The 23,123-nt window shown below is 42.2% G+C and overlaps 1 long non-coding RNA gene and 1 other non-coding gene across 2 annotated transcripts; both read left to right on the top strand.

The window, feature by feature from the left end:
* Positions 1 to 348: 348 nt before the first annotated feature.
* On the top strand, positions 349 to 1,432 carry LOC121860166. Its single transcript, XR_006087831.1, has 2 exons — positions 349 to 1,093; positions 1,286 to 1,432. It is a non-coding gene; the product is annotated as an uncharacterized LOC121860166 (long non-coding RNA).
* Positions 812 to 954, top strand: LOC121860167. Its single transcript, XR_006087832.1, has one exon. It is a non-coding gene; the product is annotated as a small nucleolar RNA SNORD15 (small nucleolar RNA).
* Positions 1,433 to 23,123: the final 21,691 nt, after the last annotated feature.

The following is a 23,123-nucleotide window of genomic DNA, read 5'->3' as shown; positions in this document are numbered from 1 at the left end:
AATAATAATAATAATAATTAACGGTTTATTGAAAGAGCTTGGCAGCCAGAAGGCTGAAAATATACAGTTGCATATTTGGGGAATGGGTTTCGAATTACAAATAATATACAAGTAACATAAGTGATACAAATAACAAATAAGATATATAATAACTAGATGGGGAAAAGCTCAAACTACAGTTCATTTCAACATAGTGACAGTGCAAGGAGTAGTGTTTACTGGGAGTGAATACACTGGTTTATTACAAGTTATTGATAATTTTTACAATGGTTGGGACTGGGCTGTTCTTATAGCGATCAGTTCGTGCACGTATGGGCTGGATGCGGTTGTGGTGTCGAACAGCAATTCTTGGGCTAGGGATCTCAGGTGGTAGTAGGAGCCGGTGTCGAGGATGGTGTAGAAGATTCTTACCAAATTTGCAGATGAGGCCGTGGTGATTGAACGTCTGTGGTTATCAAGTGGAACGTGTCTCACTGTCTCAGCCTCTTGGTTTGGGTCTTGTCTTCATATAAGTGTGTAGCACCTCGCAACCTACATTCATATACTTAAACTTTTTTGTGAAGTATATACTATCATTAACAAGGATACTGGAAGGTTTTAAGAAGAGGATAAAAATCATGCGAGTTCAGTACACATTTTAAGAAATGGTTAAATTTAAAAGCTTATGAAAAGGACACTTGCTCACTGAATACTGTACAGTGGTCTAATCAGACCAGAGGTATACCTGTATTTGTCTTTGTTGGTATGTCCCTCCCTTTCCCTGTTGGTTAGGACGAGCTGCAACTCCCCAATGGTTTCCCGAGATTTTGTGATATAATGATGATACGATGACGAGTCTGAACTGCATATGAATTTGGGTTTGTTGATGATTGTTGCCACGTTCTGTGGTACTGCTTCACTTCCCATTGGAAGTTGTTGGTTTTAAGATGTTTTTGAGGCATTTGTCTGAATAACTCATAGAAGGTGTTTTAAATACTCTTGTTAGTTACCATGTTGCAAACATTAAGTTAAACCTCCTCCATGTATTAACATTTAGATGTATTCACAGGGGGATATGAAATGAGATGAAGGAAGCCCTGCAAAAACTATCTAGGTAAGTAGTGGTGCATTTGGTCGTTTAATGTTTAGGTTCTTAAAAAAAATTAATTGAAATTAAGTGTATATAGCATGATGAATTATTACCTACATTATTTGAAGAAATGAAAATATATCATAACTGAGGCAGAATATTAGAAAGAGTAAATACCATGCACTATGGGATTTTAATGATTATTATTCTTTTCAGTTGTTACTACTTGAAGATTATGGAAGGAACTATTCATGGCCTGTTAAAATTATGCTACTACAGTGGAAATGGTACAGGCTCAGTGATAAACAAATTATAATCCATTCATTTTCCTATTATAACATAATAAAACACATTTTATCATTATTAGTGTGAATGAATTAATTTTCCCACAAACAAAAAATGACAACTGTTATAAAGATATCGATTAACACTCGCCATTCCTTGCTGGCTGTTTGTTTAGAGCCAGATTTGCTCTCCCATGCTGCTGATGAATATCATGATGATGGCATTTAATCCTTTCATTGTGGTATCACCATTACATTCACCACTTGCTTCACCTTTACCACTTGCTTCACGTTCATCACTCATTCGCGTTCATCACTCACTTCACCTTTACCACTCACTTCACCTTTACCACTCACTTCACCTCTACCACCTTCCTCAGCATGGAATTGGTGATACAGAACCTTGGCTTTCTCACGGATAAACTTCTGGCTGAGAGGGGTGTGGTGGTGGTTAAAGTCCTTAATCCAGATGTTAAGGGCTTTCTCCATAGCTGTATCCCTCACGTTAGCGGCTACCTGGCAGAAGAGGGGGCACATAGGGCAACTGCATTAGGAAACTCGTTCTCTTAATATAATGGACAGTTGACTCATTGATGCCGTACTCCCAGCTGTACCATTGTAGTGAAAATCATGGTGGAACTTCCATACACCGTTAATGAATTACAGTCATGTGCCAATTAACGTCCGATCGCATATATGTCCGTGGTCCCCCCCCCCCCCAAAAAAAAAATGTGACGCCTGCTAGACCACCACTCCACGACCCCTTGACGGAGACACGATGATCCTCCCCATACTGGTCAGATATTATGTGTTAAAGGCATATGCTTTCTTACTTAGGCTTTTTTTAAGCATTTGCCTACAGGTGAAATGTTAACCTACATCTATTGAGGATAAAATCTTTCACCTACAAATTGACAATAACACCTTTGCTGTAATCAGACATATCTAGTTGCCTCAACAATTACAAACCCAGTTGCAATTTCAAATTCTGTGGCTTTACTAAAAATAGTAAAGTTTCTGGTGCACTCTAAGATTAAGAGAGAAAACGGAGGACTCAGGGGTCCTGATGTGAGAGAAAACGGACTCGTATGACGGGGGACCAAATAAAAGAAGAGCATAGCTACATGTTTTGTGGACTACAGTATCAAGCGTACCCTTTTCATCATTTTGTAATAAACATAGCCATGCCTATGTGTAAACACACATTTACCATAACATTATATATATATTTAGTGGGTCTAAATGGGCATAAAATGGGAAACTTGGGTTTGGGTCTTGGGTGCCTGAACCAATTGGAATAAATCCCATAGGTTCTGTACTTTCGTTATCGGCGGGTCCCAATTAGGCGCGATAACCAAGGGATGACTGTTCTGTATATACTTGTGACACTGGCCAGTTGCTGCTGGTGTTATGGTACAGGGGTACCAAGTGACAGCACTAGGATTCCGCTTCCTCTATCAATGAATAAACAATTAAAATTTAAATTGAAAAAAAAACCCATTCAAATAATGGGACTTACAGCGGGCACAGTCACGTATGCATCGCGTATTCTTATAGATAGTGCGGCCAGGCGTACGTTATCTAGTGAATTTAGTCAATATTGTACAGTAACAATGGACCTAAGTGCAAACCCCTATTGTACATGTACTAAAATTATTACGGTACAAAAATTGTTATGTCTATTGCAAATATAGCCTGTTTATACTGGTATTCAAATAAATTACTTTCTTACAAGAATCCCTCCAATGTAAGTTATACTCACCCAGGTCGTTTAGGTGGCAAATTATGAGAAGAGCTTAGTCACTCTTAAGTAATGATCAGTAAACATGCAGGCAGGCCTTCAGCCCCAACTGTCAAATCTTATCTCATTTAAATAAATAAACAAATGCCAGACATTGTCACCTCGCCTCCTAGCCCCTCTTCCCACCCTGGTGATTTCTTTGTTCATTTTATATAATATCTCAGACTAAAGTTAGGAGATTATAATTTGCATTGCTGGAATCCTTGCAAGACAGCCAATAATTTGAATATAAGCGTCATATATTTTGCTCAAGAGATAAAAATTGTTGAACATAGTGTACAGTACTGTAGTACATTTATAAAAAAAGTTTTTCAACTGTATTTTTGGGTAGATTTACATACATTTTCATTTATTTTCATCCATTTACATGCACACACCATACTAAAAGAAACGTAATAGAAATAAATGACCTCAGTGCAAAGCTGTATGCACTTGTACTAATTTGATTACGGTACTAAAATTGTTTTGTCTAGTGCAAATTATAGCATGTTTATATTCAAATTAATCAGTATGTTACAAGAATCCCAGCTATGTTAATTATATTCACCCAGGTCATTTCACTGGCTTTTTATAAGAGAGAAGCTTGGTCACCTAAGAACTGATAAATATACACGTGTGGGGTTCAAGATGTTTGGTTCACACTCGGGATGGGATGGAGAAAGGAAACTCATAATGTGCTTTCTATATGCATGTTGTATTGGACGTACAATGCAGCTTGGTGCTGGGAAGGCAGCATGGTTACAAGCGTGATGTAGAGAGAGCTGGTTGGTGAGGACGCTCGGAGAAGGACAGCTTGTGGGTCGCCATGCTCGCCTGCGGGAGAGAGGACCGCCAGGCAGCGGCGGAGGAGGTGTTGCTGGCTGGTTGGTGTGGGTAGAAAGAGACAGGTCACTACGAGGTCAGGTCTTAAATAGCCGGGGGGTAGGCGTGGCTTAGTAGTTGACCCCTGCTCCGTGATGTATGGCGGCGCTGGTTGACCTAGACCACGAGGCATACACTGGGGAATTGGTGGGGTCGGCTACTCAGCGAAAAACAGCGTTTGTAGGAGAGAAATCCACTATAATACTCCCCCTTCCCTCCAGGCGGTGTAAGAGACTTGTTGTCTGCAGGGTTGCTTAGCACATGTGAGGCAGAACGGGCGGTGCATTCCTCATGTGAGAACGGCGATGGCGTGGATGAGCCGGTCGCTGGATACAGCTGTCTATATACACACTATCTGTGGGAGAAGAGAGGGAGAAAAAGGGTGTGTGGAGGCGATGAATGTTGTGCTTCCCTCACGGCAGGTACAGAGTCGTCAGATGCGCCTACTGGGGTGTGTGGGCCTGGGTCAGGAGCAGGGGCTGCGTCAGCAGAAGCGGATGAGGGCTCGTGACAGCAGCTGGGTCCACGACAGCAGCAGGGTGCAGGACATTAGCAGGGAGAAAAGGGGTGTGGGTCCGCACTCGGGAACAGTGGCCGCGTCAGGGGAGGCAGGGGTTACTGCTGGGCCGGTGTCGGCGTCTGAGGCAGGACGGGTGTGCTGGGGTCGGTAGGACGTGGTGCTTGGGGCAGAAAGAGGAGCTGGTGTCTGCTTAGAGATGCAGTGCTGCTCTAGGGTGTCTAATCTGCGGTGTAGAGACAGTAGTTGTAGAGCCGATGAGAGCTGCTTCTGTGTGGATAAGCCAGTCTTCCATGTTGCTTGAAGACTGGGAGCGTGATCAGTTTCTCCTCCATCCTGTGTGAGTGCGAATCTCCGGGAGTCACCATTGTGGGGTTCAAGATGTTTGGTTTACACTCAGGATGGGATGGAGAAAGGAAACTCACAATGTGCACTCTATACACATGTTGTATTGGACGTACAATGCAGCTTGGTGCTGGGAAGGCAGCATGGTTACAAGCGTGATGTAGAGAGAGCTGATTGGTGAGGACGCTCAGAGAAGGACAGCTTGTGGGTCGCCATGCTCGCCGGCGGGGGAGAGGACTGCCAGGCAGGTGGAGGAGGAGCGAGGGCCGCCAGGCAGTGGCGGAGGTGGTGTTGCTGGCTGGTTGGTGTGGGTAGAGAGAGACAGGTCACTACGAGGTCAGGTCTTAAATAGCGGGGGGGGGGGTAGGCGTGGCTTAGTAGTTGACCCCAGCTCCGTGATGTATGGCGGCGCTGGTTGACCTAGACCACGAGGCATACACTGGGGAATTGGTGGGGTCGGCTACTCGGCGAAAAACAGCGTTTGTAGGGGAGAATTCCACTACACACGCGTTAGACCTGGGCCTGTGCCAACTGTCAAACGTACTAACTCCCCCTTGCTTGCTCCCACCCTCTCTCTCCCCCATCTGCTCGGCGTTGCTGGAATCCTTGTAAAACTGAATAATTTTAATATAAACGTCATGTATTTTGCACAAGAGAGAAAAATTAATCACCTGTATCACATTACAGTAGTGGTTTAAGAGTAAAAGTGTATATGTACGTATATAGTATTCCACATACACGTAAGTATAAATAAAAAGTTTGTGATGATCGGACAACGTCCATTTCGGTTAACGTTATGTTTCCAAGAACGTATCTAGGACGTTAACCGGCGCATGACTATTGAGGGAAGAAGTTTTGGGGACAACAGTGAGACAATGTGGAGCCTCCCGGAGGGTGGCGTCCTACCCTGGCCTAGTGAATGAGCCGCCGGGAGGGCGGCGTTTCTGCTAGTTAGCATAATAAAGCTTGGAATGTCCATTTACATCAATTAAGTAGGTCACCTTATTTATACATTCAATAATCTTATATAGTCCACTCCAAGACATGAGAGTTTACTTTGGTCTTAATATATGACCATCGTCAAAGTGAATATAGCTGAATGTGGTATCATATAAGGAGGCATACTACATGTCTCCATGAAGTAAACCCTTGATAACTCGGCGCATTTGGGGCTGTGGACTTTGCCAAGTTACCTCCTACCGTCCCCCCAAAAATTCTGTCTTAGCGAGGTGCTTTCCCCTCCTACAAAAATACAATGAAGAATTATCGATCCATTTAATTGTGTACATATAATTACTAAATGTAAAAAAAAAGGAACCCTTACCATCACTGCAGGAGAAGAATGTATCATAGTAGGTGACATGCAAAGTACCTCTGTAGGTGACAGGTATAGGGGGAGAATGTTTCTAATTTACTTCTTTTATTCCCTCTATTTTTAAAAAATTTGTCTGGGAGGTGTTGTAATTATATTTAATTTTCTCCTTTCTTTCTACATCCTTCTCTTATATTCTTTATTTCTTAATGGTTCTCTTCATACCTTCGTTCTTTAAATTTCTTACTTTATTAATTTCTTTTGTTAGCTCTTAGATACTTTATTTCTCATAAATACCCCCTAACTTCTTAACTGTGGTAGCATGACTAGAGGGTTAGGACATGGGAGTTTACTGTAATTACTGGTACCAAGACATGGAATGAAACAAAGGTCAATACTGCAGGGTTAATGATATCCCCAACATGCAATAAAGATGGTTTATTAAAATGAGGTTAGGTATGTGACTACCTGTACTTACAATACATACTACAGAACTACTAGGATAAACTCCATGGCTCCACTCATTTTGTACTTTTCAAAGGTACATCTTTCAATAATAACAATCTTTCATGTAACACACTTGAGCACCACTATTCCAGGTTAACTGATAATTTATCATACTTCTAATAGGACTGTTAGTAATAGCACCACAGCTAATAGCCTCCTTGATCCACCTTGTTACATTCGCTGAGAAATAAAGTTATGACCCTCTTATACTTGCTCACTCCAGACACCCATACAACTGAATAGGTTACATACATGGATACTCGGATGAATAACCCCTAATAAGGACCTTTGCTTGGGTACTCGTAACCATGCTTATGAGCTGGACGTGTTTACACCCTCGTGAGATACATGTGGACAGCGAACACAATCTGGTCACTTCTTGTAAGGAAGAAAAGACAGAAAGCCACCATCACCATTTGTAGGTGACCAACAGTATATATAGGTGTTTTTTCTTTATTATATTTTACTTTAATTTATTTTCTCTGTCCCTCTACTTTAAACTACTACTTTTCATTCTCTTAATTTCTTAACTCTTCAAACCTTCTTTCTCTCAATTTCTTACTTTATTAAATTCCCTGTTAACAATGTCGAGTTACCTTATTTCTCATAGTTCCTCTCTGTCCTGTGGTAGCGTGGCTCGAGGGTTAGGACACGGGGTAACTGTAATACTGGTACCAAGATATGGAAAGGAACAAAGGTGGACTGTAGGAGAATAATACCCCCTAACATTCAATAAGAGTGGTTTATTACAATGATGCTAGACTTCTGCCTACTTCCAGTAACACGACTACCATGATCAACTTCATGGCTCCACTCGGTACTTTTCAATAAGGTACAATACAGCTTCCAACATATGCCAGTACTTGGTGTACCTTTAAAAAACATACAACACTAAAATATACATACAGCACACTTGAGCACCAATAATACAGGATACCTGAGTATGTAGCTCTTGCCTAGTAACAGGACTAGCAGTAATAGTACCACAACTAAATTCCTCCTGGGGCTACTGTAGGAATTCGTGGTATAATGTTGTCTAGCACTCAGGATGGATGGAAACTCTAAGGTGGTTTTCTTGTATAATATAAGTTATATGATAGACAGTCTGGTGCTGGAGGTGCCGTGTGGTGAGGAGCTGCTCAGTAGAGACGTCCGGTGAGTAGCGTGTTGAAGGAGGTAGATGTGCAGGAGCTTCGTTAGAGAAGATGTTGCCTGTTGCTGGCCTCCTGGTTGAATGAATGCTGGACAGCGTGGAGCTTGCTGGAGTAGGTGTTGCGTGTTCAAGAAGAATTGCCAGAATGAATCTCAATGGAGAGACAGAGCTTATATACCCAGCAGCCGTGAGTCCTCTATGAGTCATGTTGGGAAAACCCGAGAAAGTCGCTGGTCTTTGGTTCCGTTGCCAAGATACGGTAACATCTGCTGTCGCCGCTCGCTTGGTTGCTAGGGAAGATGGTAGCAGCTGGTGACGCCGCTACGCAGTTGTAGGGGAGAAGTCCACTACACTACTGTTACATGTCAAAGGGGTAATTATCATAAAGTGAATGCATTTAAAGAAAATTGCAATATATGGTTCTTAAATTTGTATAGAGAACAACTCCAACTATGGTGTAATTCATTGATTGAATGCAGCCCATTTTAAGAACTGAATACAGTACTTGATGATTGGAGTAAAGGAACTTAAATGAAATGTATAACTATATTTACAAACGTTTACCACTAATAACAATGAAATAAGCTAATCACATAAACATACTAGGTTCCCAATATCACTGAAAACCAAATCAATACACGATTCTAGAACATAAATACATTAAACGCCATAACAGCCAGCCAGCCTCAACAATGAATACCGTGAGTACATCACCCTATCAAAGACAAGTGAACTGAAAACCCATAGGGCTGATGACTACCCAAGCTTGTGAGCAACTGACCTGGCTCTGAAGCCTTTGGCTTCTATGGTTTGCTTTGAGCAGACTGACCCAAACATTGTACTTAACATGTCATTGTTAATGCTATACAGTATTACAGACTTTAATATTATAAACTAATAACAAAAAACAATGTAAATCTAGTCTGAAAAAATATATAATCATACAATATATATCAAGAATACATAGTTAAAGTACTGTACGTCTAGCAGGGGCGTACTGCTCATGAAGTAATTGAAGGGTAGATCTATCATGAGATACGTTGCACATAACATCTCCCCCCTTTATATATTTTATGACTAAATTATACTGCTGTAAGGCAAGAGACCACATTAATCTTTGATTTATATTCTGCATTTTATTTATAAACTTTAGGGGGTTATGATCAGTATAAACAATAATAGGATCAACTGAGCTACTGTGGTACATGTTAAGCTTATCTAGTCCATACATTCTTTTTCTATTGTAGCATAGTTCTTCTGATGTTTCTTGAACTTGGTTGAAGCATAACATACCAGATGTAGAATCTCGTCAGGTCCCTCTTGGAGTTATACAGCTCCAGCCACTAAGTCATTGGCAACTACTTGAAGGATGAATGATTGGCTGAAGTCTTGTGCTCGGAGATCTGGTGCATTGGTGAGCAGAGTGCGTATCCTGTTGAAGGCTTCTTGACAAGGTCAGTTAGTGAAGTTGCAACTTGAGAGAAGTTTGGGCAGTACTGACTGTAGTATCCAGCAATACCCAGAAACCTCATGACCACCTTTCGGGTCTAATACCCCGTCCACACTATCGGACTGTGCCCTCACCAGTCTGTTGGGCATGACTGTGATGTTGTCCACACTACTGAGTAGGTGGTCAGCAGCCTGAGTATGGCATCACCATGCGCAACACAGTTGGAAAGAAGAAAAATAGCGCTGTATAGCATATTAATTGCTGTATTTGTAAAAAAGAAAATTAAGGACAGAGTGCAGAAAACGACTGCCACCACCATCCCAGACCAAGCAGACAAGATGAATATCGTCCAATATCCCTCATCTCTTGCTTCTCAAAGATGATGGAGCGCACGATACGCCACCGCCTCCACTGGAAAATTGAAGCCCACCTGCACCCTGACCTCTATGGTTTCCGCCCCGGAAAGAGCACTGCTCACTGCATCGCTCACTACATGGCAAACACCTCCGCCAAAACCTCCCTCTTCATCGACTTCAAGGGTGCTTTTGATAAAGCCAACAGTGAAGTGATCCTTGAGGGCCTCACTCACATAGATGTGAAGGGCAAACTCCTCACGTGGATTGCTGACTACCTCTCCCATCGACAGGCCCGTGTCCGTTTTCAGGGCCACTACTCTAAGATCAGGGACCTTGATCTTGGCACGCCTCAGGGAGGTGTACTCAGCCCTACACTCTTTAATGTTCTCATGAACTCCATCTGCCGCCTCAACGTCATCTTTGCTGAGCGCGCCCTAGACGGTCACATCATAAGCTACGCTGATGATATTCTCCAAATTACTACAGTGCAACATGAACAACCTATACTCTCCACATTCGCCCGGACCTGTCAAACACTCGGGCTAGTCATCTCACACACTAAAACCAAGTTCATCTCACGCTTCCGGCGTCAGACACCACTGACTCTGCAAGGACAAGACATCGATCAAGTACGCACCTACAGGTACCTTGGTCTACCTGTGCGAGCCACTACCAGAGGCACCACCTCCGCTGTCGCCGCCCACGTCATCTTCCAGTGCCGCCAACGAACGAGGCCCCTCCAGTCCCTCACTCACGGCCTCAAATGAGCCTCTGTCAGGGTCCTAAGTCTCATTTACATTGCCATAGTCAGAGCTGTCATAGATTATGCTTCTCCTGTCCTTGTAGTTGCCTCCCAGCGCGAGAAACAAAGCATAGAGAAAATCCAAAACAGAGCGATGAGACTCATCCTCGGCTGCCCTATGACCACCAGAATAGAAGTCATGCAGTGTGAACTAATCCTGCTTCCCGTCTGCGATCGAATTACTGCTCTCAATGCCATCCTTGGTGTTAAACTTCTTCGCAGTGAGTAACCGACTCCCCTGTCGCGCTCACTGAGCTCACATCTTAACACCCTCCTGCGCCGGCCTGTCCCCATTACTTTACCCCCTCCCTCTCAACACTGGCCCGTCCACACTGCTGCTGACATCCTGCGTTATCACCTCTACACCCCCTCGACCTCTCTCCCTCCCGAGTACACTCATCCGCCTCTACCGCAATGGACTTCCCTGTGTGTTGATGTTGTCGTCCACACCTTTCCTGGTCGTAAATCCACCCAAGTGAGGTATATGCTCAAACTTAACTGCCTTGAGCAGATTAATAATGTCGCTTCCTCTCTAAAGACCTCCTATCCTCGTCTACTGTGATGGGTCTGTTACCACGCTGGGCAGCGCTGGGGCAGCTGTGTGGATTCCTGAGCGCCAGGCCTGCAGGAAAATCAGGGTCCACGACTGGGCCTCCTCCACTGATGCTGAAAGCATAGCCATCCTCGCGGGCATTCATGAGGGGGCGACCAATGCTCGCACTGAACGCCGGAACCTCCTTATAATCAGTGACAGCACTTCTGCGCTAGCGAGGCTCAAATTACCCTCCCCCTCCTCCCCTGCCGCCCAACACACCCTAGCCGCCGTTGCCAGGCTAGAACAAACTGATGACATCCGTGTCAAGTTTATTTGGATCCCGTCACATATAGGAATAACTGCCTGTGACACTGTTGATCGGTTTGCCAAAGAAGCTACGCAAGAAGAAGATATTGAAGCCACTCTCGCCCTCTCCCTGAATCATCTCAAATCTCGCATACACGCCACACAACGAGAAGCATTCAACGAAAATTGGACACACCTGAAACAACGGGGTAGCATCACACTATGCCACTATGACGCTGTAACCGGTGACGACAACCGCCACTACAAACAGTATCAATCCCTGACTCGATCTCAACAGATTATATACATGAGACTGCGCCTAGGGTACAGGTACCTATGGGAGTACATTGGCAACCCTGAGCCTGGCCGCACTGTTTGTAAACTTTGTGGCCAACCCGACTCTCACACCCTCTCTCACTACATCCTCACTTGCCCTATGACCACCTCCTACAGGTCCCCAGCTGTTACCAACACCTCTTCCCTCCCTGACCAGATATCCCTCCTCCTAGTCACAGGCCTGGCACTTGACATTATTAGGGACCTGCTACGCTTTGCTATAAACAGATGAAATGTACCGGGAACTTTACCCCCACACACTCATCATTCTCTCACTTTATGTAACTTGACAAAACCTATGACCCTTCAGGCTTTTACGCCCTTAATGTACGAGTCATAAAGGCAAGTATGAACTTTGCATACTTCCCAGATGGGCGCTGTAAACGCTTCTGCGCTTCACCTTGCACAGGATGTAAGGGGGTGCCCAATAAACTAGCCCCCTCGGGGGCAAATCTGAAAATCTGAGTGCAGAAAACGATCTGGTGTAAAGAGTGGTTAAGTAGGAGAGAAGTATTGGGAAGTCATATGACGATATTACGTGAACTACAAGATGAAAGTGAGCGTGTTTTCACCAACTACATGAGAATGGATATCAACGCCTTTTACACACTCCTAGCTAAAGTGGAACTGTGGGGTATGGGATTGTTTGGTTCACACTCAGGATGGGATGGAGAAAGGAAACTCACAATGTGCTCTCTATATACATGTTGTATTGGATGTACAATGCAGCTTGGTACTGGGAAGGCAGCATGGTTACAAGCGTGATGTAGAGAGAGCTGGTTGGTGAGGACGCTCAGAGAAGGGCAGCTTGTGGGTCGCCATGCTCGCCGGCGGGAGAGAGGACCGCCAGGCAGGCGGAGAAGGAGCGAAGGCCGCCAGGCAGCGGCGGAGGAGGAGGTGTTGCTTGTTCAGGAACCTAGAGTAGAATGAATCTTAATGGAGAGACAGAGCTTATATACACAGCAGCCGGAAGTAAACCCGTGGGAACTCGCCGGTTTCTTGACTTCCTTGCTAGGGAAGACGTAGCAGGTGGCTGGTTGCTAGGATACTGTGGCATTGGAATGCGGATACGCAGTTGTAGGGGAGACGTCCACTACAGAACCATACAAAGCAAAGGAAGATACCCATCTGAGGCAGAGTATACCAGCAGCAGCAGCCCGTCTCGAAGCAACGCCCGGATTTCTAGCAATTGGGTGCATATATTCGTCACTGCAGTATACCACGAGGATATCGAAGCACAGTTTGTCACTCATAATACCAGAAACATGTGAAGCTATATATGCAATACTCAAGGAAGATTACTTGCAGGTAGGATTGTTTATATAGTATTATGGATTGACACCACTGTTGTGTAAAGAAATAAACTGTTTATTGTATAAAGTAATTACATACACTCCAAAACGTATGTACAGTCAGCCAAAGACGCACCTACCCCACGCTGGGTCTCGTGCTGCAATTTGACCTGGCAATACTTGGTAAAGGAAGGCTGTATGTAAAGGTGATTGTGATTGGTGGATCTGTTTTAGACTATATCACTGTTATGATAATCATTAAACAAACCAAACGTAACATATTTTTAATAAATTATTCATTGTTATTTAAGTTCATGAGAAGTTTCCAAAATTTTGTATGTTTGTTTAAATAATGAAGAAAATTTGACGTGAGAATCTTGTTGCAGCTGTGGTTGTAGTTGAGTTGCCAACTCATTAATTGACTCTGCCATCTCTAAGCACAGCAGCTGTCAGTAGTCAGGTCATAGGGTAAAACAAGTGATTGTGGGTCCTTTGTGCCCGGTGGCGAGTCCGGTGGTACAGTTTACCGAGGCGTGAAAGTTTGAACTCTCATGCTTGGCTATCACGCAACCGACGTCAGGCTGACAGCGTACAGCGACATCGTTTTCCAGCTTAAATAAAATGGTCAATTAATGCCTTCCTAAAGAAACCTTCGACATGGGACCAGGTTTGTTCCACTACAAATTTTTTGCGATTTTTCCACCAAGTTCGATGGAAAACGATTGTGCCGTTTCGGCTGCCCAGAACAGACACACGGCTATTCCTATAGTATATTAGATAGATGGTCGTGATTGTTATGATATAGTCGTGGTTGTTATAAACATGGTCGTGGGTGTTATAATCATGGTCGTGGTTATAATCATGGTCGTGGTTGTTATGATCATAGTCGTGGTTGTTATAATCACGGTCGTGGTTGTTATGATCATAGTCGTGGTTGTTATAATCATGGTCGTGGTTGTTATGATCATAGTCGTGGTTGTTATAATCATGGTCGTGGTTATGATCATAGTCGTGGTTGTTATAATCATGGTCGTGGTTATGATCATAGTCGTGGTTGTTATAATCATAGTCGTGGTTGTTATAATCATGGTCGTGGTTGTTATAATCATGGTTGTGGTTGTTATAATCATGGTCGTGGTTTTTATGATCATGGTAATGGTTGTTATAATCATGGTCGTGGTTGTTATGATCATAGCCATGGTTGTTATAATCATAGTCGTGGGTGATATAATCATAGTCGTGGTTGTTATAATCATGGGCGTGGTTGTTATAATCATGGTCGTGGTTGTTTGGGCTGGGGTTTGATATCAAATGATTTCACTTGTTAAGACTTGCCTGAATGAGTGTAGGGTAGTCGGTGGTACCTTTGATGAAGCTGGGTGAGATAACACTGCCCTGCATAGTTTTTGAGGTTTGTGTATTATTAAGCTTTTCTGGGTGTATTTTGCATGCTGATCTCAAAAATGTTATCCATTTTGCTCAATCAGGTCAGAATTTTGTGCTATAGCATTTTAAGCGGAGATTCAGGTAAAATATTGGCATTTTTCGCTCAAAATGGGGTCCTCATATTCGTTCATTAAAAAAATCATCCGAGACATTGGCAAGCCTCACAGAAAAGATTTCGGTCAGTTTTAATGCCCTTACGATGCATTTAAATACACCCACGTGCTCGCCGGCCATTTAAATGTCCGCCGTGACGCAAAGGAAAAGAGTATATGTCCGTGTTTTTTTACATATATTTTTTCACAATTAAATTTCTTTTTCATCTGGTGGTACATGGCATGTACTAGCAACCACCCCGATGTGCCTCTAAAGTCTAGACCCTCAGTCAGTGTCTCTCGAGACTTCAAGAAAGTGGGAGTGTGTGCGTCTCTCTCTCTCTCTCTCTCTCTCTCTCTCTCTCTCTCTCTCTTACACACACACACACGCATATTTCTAATCATATACACACCTGTTTTTTCTTCTTCCAGAGTTGTACATCATGAATCGGAAGTGCAAGAACGACCCGAACAGGTTTTGCTATGTGTGCGGTTGTGTAACAATGACAGACCGACAGTGCACCATTAGTCCCCTAGTGAAAAACTTATATCATGCATACTTTGGAATGAAACTTGGAGACCAAGATAAAGCTTTTGCCCCTCACATGTGCTGCAAAACATGTGTTGAAAATCTGCGGCGCTGGAGCAACAAGAAGATTCAACGTCTACCATTTGGCATTCCTATGGTATGGAGGGAAGGAAGAGATCATACCACGGACTGTTACTTCTGCATGACAAACCTTCAGGATGAGTTATACTAATACATCAATACTAATATATCAAATGCAGTATGTTCATGCATCCTTAAATATATCTTTAAGTTAATATGTTATGCTATCTTGATACTAAATCTTTCGTTCACATTTCAGGTATAAACAGGAAGAACAAACATCATGTTAAGTATCCAGATGTACCCTCAGCCATCAAACCACTTCCTCACGGACCAGGAATACCAATTCCAACTCCACCAGAAAACTATAGGGACATGATACTCGATGACGATCATGATATCGATGAAGACATAGAAGAGACTGACGCTTCTAGTACATACTTGCCCACAGCTTCTGCAAAAGAGCCCATACCCTTCAGTCAAGCTGAGTTGAATGATTTAACAAGAGACTTGTGCTTGTCTAAGGAGTCAGCTCAACTACTAGGATCACGGCTTTGAGAACACAATGTCTTAGCACCAGGAACAACATTTGCCTGGTACCGTAACCGTGACAAGGAATTTCGCAAGTTCTTCAGTTTTGACAAGGAAACTTCATTGGTGTATTGCAACAATATCAGTGGACTCATTGCAGCTATGGGAATATCATACAATATATCAGAGTGGCGGCTCTTCATTGACTCATCAAAAAGAAGCTTGAAAGCTGTGTTGTTGTTCAATGGAAACCAGGTCGCGTCTGTTCCGGTGGGGCATTCAGTGCAGATGGATGAGAACTACAACAACATGGAGTATCTGTTAACTGCTCTGAAGTATAAAGACCACAATTGGAAGATCTGTGGAGACTTGAAAGTAATTTAATACACCAAAAACAGTTGCTTTCAAAAATTGATATTTTGTTGACAGTTTTTCTAATAGGTAATTATGTCTGCCGACATACTGTCATATTATGAAGTGTTAATATTTTTTAATAATAAAACTATTCAGCTAAACATATTTTTAATCTGTTTTTTCCACAGGTTGTGTCCATGGCGCTGGGCCTACAAGGTGGTTACACCAAGTTTCCATGTTTCCTCTGTCTGTGGGATAGTCGAGCAGACAAGCAGCACTACATGCAATGTGACTGGCCTGCAAGAAGTGGACTTACTCCAGGTTCTCACAATGTTGTTGCCCATGCTCTGGTGAATCCGCAGAACATTCTCCTTCCGCCACTGCACATCAAGCTCGGTCTGTTCAAAAACTTTGTAAAGGCACTGGAGAAAAAAAGCCAGGCTTTCAATTTTCTGAAAGAAAAATTTCCAAAAGTCAGTGAGGCAAAGCTGAATGCAGGAATTTTTGATGGCCCTCAGATCAGAGAGCTTTTGAAAGATCCCAAGTTTGATTGCAGCATGGATGTAAATGAGAAGAAAGCCTGGCATGCCTTTAAGTCTATTGTCTCCAATTTTCTTGGCAACTACAGAAGTCCAGAGTATGGACGAGTTGTTGAGGACCTACTTCTGAGCTACAAAGTTCTTGGTGCACGCATGTCCATCAAGATGCACTTCCTCAGCTCCCACTTGAACTACTTTCCAGAGAACTGTGGTGATGTGAGTGAGGAACAAGGAGAACGCTTCCATCAAGATATCCGTGTAATGGAGGAGCGGTACCAGGGTCGCTGGGATATCAACATGCTCGCCGACTACTGTTGGTGTCTGAAAAGGGACGCCCCAGACACCAACCACCAAAGAAATTCTCTGAGACAGCCATTTATGCATGTCTAACTGTAAAGGCATCTATGTAGTTGATATATTTTGGTCCTATGTGTTGTGGTTACATTTCTTATGATATATTTTGCATAAAAATTTTGACACCATATTTAAAAATTTCGATTTTTTCCTAATTCCCATAGCATAAAAATCTGACCTGATTGAGCAAAATGAATGGCATTTTTGGAATCAGCACGCAAAATACATAAAGAATCAGCTAAGAAACCCCGCACCTCATGAATTTTTTTCAAATGCAGCCCAGTGTAATAGGTAATCTCACGGCGTGTCACCTTTGATACAGTTGTAGTTTTAAATCGTTGAATCGTCCCAGCCACCCTGGGTTATACTTGTAATTATCTTAGCTTGTAAGTTACACAAGTGTACACAGGTTCTGTTATCTTCATTTGTGGTTCCTTGGTTTAATGTAAACACACATGGTGATTTTCTAGTTATATTGGATACTCTGGTAGTTACAGAATTGTTTGTTGACAGACTACTGAGCATTAGCTATTAGCTTGTAATTAGCTGATATAATTAGAGAGAGATACAGCCTGGGAGCTATGCTCACAACACATCTCTTTGGTACGGTGTCTGGCTGTGAACTGTGGGAAACTGTGAACCAGCCGACCTCTCTGTGTCTGGTTGTAGGGGGGAGGTAATTTAGTACGTCAACACAGACATAAGAGCTACACTACACAGGTTTACTCTCACAAGGAGGCCTGGGGACATATATTTATGGGTAGTAACCTGAGTCTGTGCGAAATAATAAATGTTTATGTGCTGTCCACCCTAGGAGGTGTGACAGAACAAATGCTTATGTAGCTTTATGCTCAATAGTCTGGGTGATAGAATGTATATAATGAATATATGTCCTTAGCCCATATTTATATAATACTAATTGATACGGGCTAGAACATCGCTTGGCTACCACCCACCGAGTTCCACGCGGTGTAAATCCACTCAGATAAGCCCTATGTGTACCTTACCTTGTTATAATGGTGTGTGTGCTTTAGCTAAGCTGAGATCTTCAACCTTGATGTAAATGGTGGTTGAGATTCAATGAACTTGCCTACAGTGCCTTTCTAAAATGTTTCTGCTCGAACCAAAATACTCGTACACTGAATAACACAAATAATAAAGGTTGGTGTCACAAGGCTTGATTTCACAAATCTTAAGATATTAAAAATGAATAATAATTGCTAAGAATGCAAAAATATGTTTCACTTATATAAGAAATTGTTTTTAATAACTTTCTTATTTTTACTAGAACTTATAATGAGTTTACTGAACATTGACTATTGGTTTTATGTATTTATAAAATCATAAATTGAAATTCACATAGGAAGGAAAAATGTTCATGGGTTGGCAAAGTTTTTTAGGGAATTGGCTAGTAACTTGTTAATTGCCTGGCCTCATCTAGTAACCCTTAACTTGCTCGTATCCTGACAGCAAATTTAATCTGTTCTGTGTAGAAAAAATTAAAATACAAAAATACTGAACATTATGAAGGTGTGCATGGACACAGATCTAGGTGTGAAGATACTGATGAATGTGTATGCTGAGCCTTTTAGTATATGCTAGTGTCAATATGACGACCTACAGTGTATCAGCATTTTCTGATCATCTGCAGCTATTAAGATTAGCCATTCACTACTAGAAGAAGTTCCGTTTGTTTAACTAATGTCAAAATTGTCAGTTTATTCTATTAGGATTAGTCCCATATATCATGCATTAAAATTAGAAGTAGAAAACAATAGGATATGTACTGTATACAAGAATAACATCAAAGATAAGGGTTAATTACAGATCTCTCTTGGCTATCTGCAAAGCGTCAAGGAGATTAATAACAGCTTGTGCTATATAGCATTCACATTTCTGAGCTTGTAGTATACAGACGTGAATCTATTCGATACTCATTGGATACAGCTTGTGTATTTGTAGTGTCTACGACCTGCGTAGGAACGTTTTGGGCGTTTTGGTTTTCATTTTGTGCAGACGTAGAGTCTACTGCTTGTGTAGGAACGTCGTGTACAATGGTGGGAAGCAGGTCAGGGCTCACCTTTTTTAATCTATCCACTTGTACTACGTCGGTAATTTGAGTATCTGGTTTAAGTATTTTGAATTTGTTATCGTGCTCTTTGGTAATTATCAGGAAGGGTCCTGAAAATGTCGGCGAAAGTTTAGAGATTCTTTCAGGTTCTCTTATCATGACAGCGTCGCCTATTTGAAGCTGGATAGGCTTAGCATGTTTAAGTTGTGTGTAAATCATTTCAGCGCGCGATGCTGCTAATTGTTTACGCACTTTTCCATGGATGTCAGTGAAGGTATTGATTTGCTTCTTTGCATAATCATCCATGTTATATACAGGTTGTGTAGGTCTTGTAAGTATGTTATAGGGTAACCTTTTATCGGCCCCATATATGATATAGTAGGGTGCTTTGCCTGTGAAGCTATTTATTGACCCATTTATTGACGCTGCTACTTGAGGTAACCAATCCTCCCATGCTACCTGCATTGGATTCACTAAATGTCTGAGAATCTCTAGGATTTTGCGATTGGTCCGCTCAACTAGGCCATTTGATTGTGGGTGATAAGCTGCTGTGAAGCTTTGTTGAATGCCGTATTGTTGGCATATGGATGCAAGAAGTTGATTCTTAAATTCTGATCCGTTGTCGGATAGAATAATCTTAGGTGTAATGAACGGACATATGAGATGCGTTACTAAAGCGTGTGCCACAGTCTCCGCGGATTTATCCTCCAAGGGAACTAGAATCACGAATGTGGAGAAGTGATCAACACACACGAGTATGTAGGTAGAGCCTTGATGGCTTTTTGGCAGTTGCATTAAGTCGATTGCGACTGTGTCGAATGGACGTTCGGGCATTGGGTATTCGAGAATTGGAGCAGGGTGCATCGTAGTTCCCTTGTGTTGAGCACAAGATAAGCAATTAGCAATGTGTAGCACGATGTCCCTTTTCATTGTACTCCAATAGTAAGATTTTCTTATTTCTGCAAGGCATTTGTCATGCCCTGGATGGCCTGCTTGAGGTGTATTGTGGTACAGAGTGAGTACCGTGTCTCGTATGTTGTCAGGTACGACAATTTGTGTGGCGGTATCCTGCACTGTTTTTGTTGTAAGGTGCAGTATGTCTTGTTGCAGTTCAAACTGTTTGAACGGAAGAGGTAGCTTTGGTAGATTGTCCTCCTCACTTGATTCGAGAGCATAAATTACTTTAGACCACATTTGATCTTGCTGTTGTTTCTCTCTTAATTTTTGAGGATGACACAAGGGTATTGGTATGACTGGAGCTATATGTCTCGACAGTGCGTCGGCAACCACATTCGCTCGTCCCGGTAAGTGTTTAAAGGCGGGTTCGAATTCTTGAATGGTCAAGTACCAACGTGCAAGTCTGCCAGAGAGGTTCTTTCCATGGAATTACTCCGTTACTGCTGCATGATCCATATAGATTGTTATTTGATAACCAAATATCACATCTTTGAACTTCTTTAATGACCAGACAACAGCTAACGCCTCTAGATGAGTGACTGAATAGTGTGTTTCTGCATCATTAAGTTTACGGCTTGCATAAGCAATTACTCTATTTTTCCCTTTAGTGTCTAGCTGCATGAGAACAGCTCCTAGCCCTTGTCCGGAAGTGTCGGTGCACAGGGTGAAAGGTTAAGTATAATCAGGGAATGCCAATACTGGTGCATTGGTCAATGCTTTCTTTAATGCATTAAAGCTGTTTTCCTGTTCATTGTTCCAAACAAAAGTTGCATCTTTTTTTAGTAATTTTGTCAGCGGGGCGGCTAACTTAGCATACCCGTGAATGAATGAGAGATAGTTGCCATGTAATGGCCCCTGTCTCATCAACAGAAGTATTATATAAATGGGTTATTTACATCTGATTTATATTCAGATTCAACCCCTGTAATTTTCCACTACCTATGAGGACATGAACTGAACACGTGAACAGTAGCTTTCCCAAGAGGGAGAAGCCCATATGTCAGCATCTATGTAAGCGCCCACCAAGGCGATGCCTTTAGTCAGTCACTCACACCAACTAATATCGAACGGACGTTGATTCACGTTTATATACATAAAAGCCGTCCCTCACTCATCACACTCATAAATAGTGGAACTTACGGTTGATCTACACTCAGGAATTATATATACATAATACTTTTCTAATAAAACAAGAAACTCCAATTGGGTTTCGTTACTAAAGCCCAATATAATATATGTGAACCAACCTGGTTAATTGGGAATTAACTAACCGGTTCATTGGTGGCAGCAACGGTGGTGATGGATGCTTATCACTCTACATACTGTTACGAACCCCGCCATCTATTGTCATGATCTACCTACCCAGCACCACGAGCAACGCCATCTAGGGACGAAACCCGAGTATGACTAGTCTTAGTTACCACTCCTGGGTTTCCCTTCTCCATATCCTGGTTGTTGCGTCACCGCCTCCAAGTCTTCCTCATCAGCTCCAGATCGAGGAAAGTTCAGTTCACTCTGGGAAGTGACCACACTAGGATCACCTATCCTGGAAACCTACGGCACATTGACTACCTACCATCTTCTCCAATACTCAGCCTTACTCGGCAGCCATCTCAGCACTGCACTTGAGTATTTTGTAATCTTATATTGCCTCCCACCTCCACCTTGCTTCACGATTGTTTTATGTTGTATAAATATGTATATACTGTTAAGCCAATATTGCTTATGTTTAGGTTAAGTACGGTTAAGGGTAAATTATAGAAAGCTGAATATTTTGTTAAGGAATTTATGGTACTTTATTATACACAACAAAAACTCGCATCCTTTGTCTACCCTTTTATAGTCCGATTGTCTTTGTTTTTTATTGTTGTTGCCTGTTGGGATCTGGGTAAACATTTAACTATATTCTAAATCCCCAACTTGTAACAATACCATGACGTGTGTTTTGTGAAAACAAGAAAACAAAAAATAGTGACGTATTACATAACGAATCCGAGTGTTGAGACTATATCCTGTATTGAGACGATATTTCGTGAGTGTTTCTCATTCTGTAGCCAAGAAAAGGGTGCAGAATTATTAAAAAAATAACAGCAACTGAGTTATTAAATAATACAGGCTGGTGAAATCACTGTTAGTAACACGGGTGGCAACACAAGAAAGCATACTGTCAACGATCTACGAATGTGTGGTCTACAGTACAGTGTTGCAGATGGTTTCATAAATTTACTAACAAGTGACATTTCATAAGTAGCTGGACGGTTGTGTGGTTTCGCGAGCTTTGATTGCAGTATTTCCGGTGTCATCAGACAGTTTTCCATATATACGAGACTACAGAAGTTTGGCACACGGCAGAGGCGACATCGTATCAGCAGAAGAAGGAACCTGTTTCGTCTTAGGTCAGCGGCATTTGTTCTCCTGTGGAAGGCATTCCCCTATGGTGAAGTGGACTCACCCAACGTCAAGTGATTGCAGAGCGTCATACTCGTTGCCAGGGACACCAGCCGGAGGCACACGCATTGAAGGACGATTGAAGGGGCCCCGCCTACTCTCACCCCACCACAGCTGGACAGATTGCGTTTTCTATACAGACGCTATAACTCCTGTATTAGGTATTGCAAAAGTATACATAGTTTATACACACATTAACATGTTCAAGACATAACTTCACAACGATAGGTCATCGGATAGGGTATGCCATTGAAATCTGTGTCTTAAGTGTAGTCATGTGTACTGACGTAATATAGTTTGCAGTAGTTATTTCTTATCTGTTTAATCATTCATATTTTAATTATTTTAACTATGATTTTTATCATTTCCTGTAAATGAGAGGCAAGTTTTTGCTTTTACCATTAATTATTGTCTGGCTAAACTGAAACTTATTGGATAAATTTTCAAAGTTTCCAATGTATAAATCCGAAGACATTGCTCACCTAGCACAATTATTAGCTGACGGCTTACAATTAGAGGATAAACGTCACGTGTCAACTGCAGAGATTGAGTTTGGTCTTAAGCCGGAAACACAGTCAGACGTTTCGGTAGAAAGTAGTGAGCAGTTAATTGAGGAATCGTTTGACGACTTAAACCATCATGTTTTATGGTCGGGGAATCAATATAGTACCTCACCTAGACTTACACAGGTAGTTTCTAACCCTGTTCCGGGTGACAGTGTGTCAGTTGATTTATCATTACCACCCCCATTAACTGAGCCTTCCGTTAGGAGTAAAGACGTACTGGCTTACTAAC

Source organism: Homarus americanus, unplaced genomic scaffold, assembly GCF_018991925.1.
Source record: "Homarus americanus isolate GMGI-L3 unplaced genomic scaffold, GMGI_Hamer_2.0 scaffold33692, whole genome shotgun sequence".
In the NCBI taxonomy this organism is placed as follows: Eukaryota; Metazoa; Arthropoda; class Malacostraca; order Decapoda; family Nephropidae; genus Homarus; species Homarus americanus.
This window is presented reverse-complemented; position numbering and strand designations above follow the sequence as displayed.